We start from the raw sequence: 6,000 nt of genomic DNA, 5'->3' as shown, positions 1-6,000 counted from the left end.
GTCAGATGATGTCTGAGGTCAAGGGGTTGAACCTGGCGTCTCCAAGTTAGTCAGAATGGGGACCGCAACAAGTGCCTGGTCAAGAGGGATAGACCAGGCATTTTGATCACTTCACCTCTCGACTTGGGTAGAATTGGTTAGAGGATTTGCGTCCCACGACCGCGTTCAGCAGACTTCACGACTCGATAATGGCATGATTGGACGACTCCTGATCTGGTGACTTTTCCGACCAACGGCCGACCGAGCATCCTAGAAAGGGCAAGAACCAAATATGGCAGGGAGTCAATCAACAGACGATTCGGTCAAGGCACCGCGTAGACGGCCGAAATGGATCCAATCGCGATTGCGCGTTGCACCGGCTGGAGACTCGTCGGCGACACGGCTGTTGCACCACGTTGGACGAGGAGTGAGGTGCGGTCGAGGAGAGAGGAGCTGGGAAAATGCTGTTTTGGGAAGGAGTTGCGCCTTCCTTCTCCACCTAAAGCCCTCTTTCTCACCACGCCACCCCTCCATCAGCCTCATCCTTCTTCTTCTTGGAGGCGGGACCTGCTTTCTCTTTCAACAACACAACTCTTTAGAAAAAACAAGTCCAAGAACTCTTAGGGCACCCTTCTTCCCTTATAAAGGAGGGGTAAATAGGCCCCAAGAGGACACAAGAGAGAGAGTGGGGAGAGACTGATCCACTAAGGGGCCCTTATAGAATGGGTCCCCTATTACAAGAAAATAAAAATAAAAGGGAAGGGAGTGAGGGATGGGGGAGGGGCCCAAGTGCTCAGGCTCCCACCCCATCCTAAAACAGAATTAAAAAGGGGCACGCACACAAGAAAATGCTGAGTTAAACTGAAAGAAATCGACGAACAAATGTGTATAAACGGAATAAAACAAGACGGAATCAATATGTACGAATGTGCTTTCACTCGGGATATTTGAACCTGGGCACCTTCAGGTCGCCTTGGCGTGCCGTTCGGGTTGAACATGAACTGGCGTGGTGCTGGTGATGTTGTCGGCGTCTCCGAAGATGCTTCTAGGAACTTTGGTTGCCATGCGCCATTAGAATCTTAGGTCATAATCAAAATAGAATTGTCCATCCTTAAGGTGTCTTTGATATCTTAGATCTAAAAACCACTCATACAATAGTGACATGAATTAACCTGATTCACATTAGGCACAATACCATTTAGGGATTTATGTGAATGAAATACCATAGGTGTATAATGTCGTCACATTAATGGCTATAATATCAACCATATTTATCATTTTCAGCAGACTCGACAATGCAATTCTGTATTTCTCTTTCCATTCCAAATATTATTCAGTTAGGAATATTAAGACACATGCTTAAAGACCCGTGATTTCTGTAGTCTGATCTCATCGTAGTTATCTCATTCATTGGATGTATTCATGGACTTCAATTATAAGCATCGCACATGAATTATAATAAAATATATTGTATCCATGAATATTTTACCCGATGTGAAATGTGCAATGGGCTGCCAGGCCACTTAAAATTTAAACTGTGGAACCCCTAGAAATGGGAGATTTCTGTTATCCAATGTGCATTACATGATTTATTTTACAATACATTATTCCTCATCTTGAAAATTCATGTCAAAGTTCTATTTGATTCATTGCCTTGGCCCCATGATAAAAACTTCTTTATCTTTTCTTATTGACTTTTAGTTATTATTTAGTTTATAAAGTTGACTTTAAATTTTAATTTTATTTTTTGACTTTTGATATTGACTAATCAATGTGACCATACTGAGACCAGACCAGATTAGTCCCACCAGATTAAGAATAGACATATATTTAGGTTTAGGTGTGGGTTTAAGGTTTTTATAAATTCAAGACCAATACTGAGACTGTTGTTCCCAAATTTGAAGAGAATATAGTTATTAAGTGAAGGGAGCTATAGTATAAATGAGAGAAGAAGAAAAAAACTTATTGTGATTATGAAAAATGACCAATTCAGTTCAGTTCCTAAAAAATTTAAATGATTGAATTTTTCAGTACATTGGTGATAATCCAAATTAATAAATGCACTAAATGGCTGGACTTTGGTCTATTTGATCATTTCATTCATAGGCCTTTGATGGACCTCTTAGTTTAATAGAGTAAGTGCTGAAAAAATACATATAAGATTAATAATAGTTATTATGTACCATTAAGAATCTTCCCCCACGTTTCACATTCCACTCAGGAAGAATTGAATATTAATCTTCAAGAAACTACTTCATGGTAAACGAAACTAAGTTATTATTTTTCATATTGTGATATTCGTGTGCACCTAATGAAGAAAAATGCTTATGGATATTAAATTTATGAGAAACATCTATTCATTCAAAACAACATCATGTTCAATGATAATACTTAAATAAGAATCGGTACATTGTAACTACAATAACATTCGAAATGATATGTTATTTAAAATGTCATTTTATGATTCACAATCAAATCTACATCAAATTTATGCATCTCTATCATTTTTTAACACTTGAGTATATAATATGGCCTGATTGTTTTCCATTTATATAATATGAAGGTCTTAGAACAAATACACATTTTCTTCCTAAAACCAAATACATAATAAAAATAGACAATTTAAAAATACAATAAAATAAATTTATTGATGTAATAAAATAAATATTAAATAAGAATTACAGAAATCACAAAAATATACTATATATATTATAATTAAAGAAGTTGATTTAATCAGGTCTGTCATTATGTAGGGATCAAGCTGTAGTAGTTTTCTCTAATATCTTGGAACTTCCTTAACTTAAAATAATATTTTTTAACTGATAAAACTTGAAGTATTAGATTAATATCATGGATTATTTTAAGCTCAAAATGATTTAATCTATTTTAGAATGATATATATTTTCTAGAGTTTGGGTACATTTGATGGAATCCTATGACATCATACTCACAAAATAAAATAATTTTCTATGTAAATAATATTTATTATTATTTATAACATCATATTTATGGATATATTAATTTTTTCACAATTATTGTAAATAGAATACTGTCAAATGAATATTTAAAGGGCGCATAACTTTTTTTTGGATTTATGTCTTGTTTTCCACATGTCTCAACCTGATTGTTTCAGAATATGGCCAATCATTTGCTTCAGCCAATACACGTTAATGACCAATGATTGGACCTCCAAACATTATAAAAAAAGTGAAATTATGGCATCACAAATGGAAATACCTTGATGCCCAATCATTAGCTGACACTCCCTTTTTTATATATACATAGGGATACGTAGACCAATGAAATGAAACACCGGTGTACATCAGGGTGAATGTGATTTTGAAGACTGAGAAAAGAGGGGCACATGAACCAATTAACAAGATACCAATTTAAATCATAAGGAATGTGAATTTCAAGACCAATAAAGCAGGACACGTTACCACAAAAAAATCCACATATAGTACACTTGAAATTTTGAATGTTGAGAAAGTGTGTACCCATCCAAAGCTTTGATTGGCTTAAAGAGGACCAACGTGGATGAAAAAGCATAATTTGTAGAGAAAATGAACTCATGTTTTTCATTGATATAATAATCTAGATCTCCATTTAAAGAAGTGAAGTTATAGTAGAGTATTTTAAAAACATAAATATTTGTTGGCAAACTGGAAAGTTGAAATATGGATATAACAGGAGAGAAAAATTAAATAGGTGAAAATAATCCAACTTAAAAATGTGCTTTCTACTGATCTAAATGAATTTTTAGGCTGAAAATTTTCTCTGACCTATAAATAGATTCCTTTATACAACCATACCCTCTAAAATTTTCCCTTAATACAATTTTCCCTCTCTGACCTATAAAATTTTCCCTTAATACAACCATACCCTCTGACCTATAAATAGATTCATTTATCCATGTCGAAATGATCTTAGAATTTAACCTAAATAGGTAGGACATGTGAAAGAAAGTGTTTCCTGATCCATCAAGTTTTCTAGGAATCCAAAGTTGATCAAAATTAGAAAATGAAATAGAATTGAATCGGCCCCCCAAATACCACAAATTTCTTTGATCCTCAAAAAATATAAGGACCCACGATAAGCCTTAATGCACTTAAATTGTCATTTTCTTCTCAAAACCCATCCATTAAGATCTATTTATCCACATATATCCATCCCATCCACATATATCCTTCTCATCCATCATCCATACGCCCCCCCATTCATCCAAATTTTACTTACCCATCATCATTTCCCTCTTATTCCATTCTTATAAATATTGATATTCATTAATTAGTAGATATATTTATCCCTATCAGCCTTTTGATCTCACATTATTTGTAATGTTATAAAATATCTATTGTCATCCCCTAATTACCATTTTAAAAGGCTTTGTATTATAATATTTGTTTCCCAATGGAGACAATCCTCGCTCATCACGAGCTAAAATGAGTCAACTTCTTAAAATGTTTATCGATGTACTCAAATATTAATGAAAAACTTATTAGAAAAATGATAACACAACTTACGTGATTATATATTTTTTCATAATTACAAGAAAAACAATTAATGAATGTGAAAAATATTTTTATTTTTTAACTATTTTCTAGAACTGTGACATTTTAGAGTTCTCTTTGTGGAGACCTATATGATATTTTTTGATGGATGTACATAAAAAAATGTTCAAAGTCAGATGCCCACAAACATAAAACTCCTTTATAAGAAGGATAAGTATATGTAAATATTTATAGATATAAAATACAGTAGAAAGTCTATAAGTGACCACAAGCATTGATTTCATTTCAACATTGTATATGCACTATACAAAACTTTACCATATTGTTTATCATAAAGAAATTGATATATAAATTTTTAGGCAATGTAAAAATCTTAATATTTGTGAAAAACACAATAATATATAATATCAATGCCTTGGGGCTTTCTTCCAATTACATGAAAATCTCCAAAATATATTTTACATCCGTTATCTGTTGTTCAATGCTTGAGAAGTTTTAAAATACAGTTCCATAGATCATGTTGATATATAATATAGTCCCTAAAACAAGTTAATATAAATTATTTAACCATATTTTATGATATGATTTTAGTGCTAAAACTATCAATCTCTAGAATGAGAATATAATATTGGTTTTAATTTTAAATCATCTCAGAACTCATCTTGGCACCTTATAGTGATCTTCCCTTAGTTGATGGAGACCAAGTGCAGACCAAGTGCTCTTATAGTTGATGGAACATTTGGATATATCTAAGTTTTATTTTGACACATGTTTACTTTTGAAAATTGAAATCTAATAAAATTAATTCCTTCATCCACAAAATTATTTCCTCATTTGACTTATTGAACGTCATACTTCTTTGTAGGGAACGGCATGTCTGGGACTCGACGGAACGGATGACGGTAGGTGACAGACAGTGATGTGACAAAAATTTTGTCACGTCACCCGTCCCTGAATTTCCCAAAAAAACTGTCACCTTTCCATCACGCGTCCCTCCAACGGGCATCCTGTCACGTCCCCGTCACCATGACGGTGTCACCCTCACCGGTGACGGAAAAGAACCCTATTCCTAAATCCTAATTTCCTCATGTCGCCCTCAGACTTTCTGTGTAGCCTTCTCTCGTGCATTCTTTCAATTCGGCAGTTCCTCTCGTGCGTTCGGCTGTCAGGCTAAGCTGCGACATGTGATTCTTTGGATTTTGAGGTTATACGAAGTTCAATCTGCTAATTTATGCAACATGGAAGAATTTTAAATATGCAATTCAGAACAGTATGAATGAATGATATGAACTACCCTATCAAGAATTCTCGATGGGAAATTTACTCACTTTATGCAAACAATTTCACTAATGAAACCATTTAAATCCACATCAATTTAGAAGATCCATAACCGGTTCTCTTTTTTTGGTCTAGATATCTTTAGTTGGACTTACTCATTACGCATTGTTGCTTCTTTAAATTCTTTTTTGTGTGGTTTCAGCTCTGGGAAATGAAATGATGCAATGTGGAA

This window comes from Wolffia australiana, chromosome 6 (assembly GCF_029677425.1).
Source record: "Wolffia australiana isolate 7733 chromosome 6, ASM2967742v1".
Taxonomy (NCBI): domain Eukaryota; kingdom Viridiplantae; phylum Streptophyta; class Magnoliopsida; order Alismatales; family Araceae; genus Wolffia; species Wolffia australiana.
Note: the sequence above shows the minus strand (reverse complement) of the source record.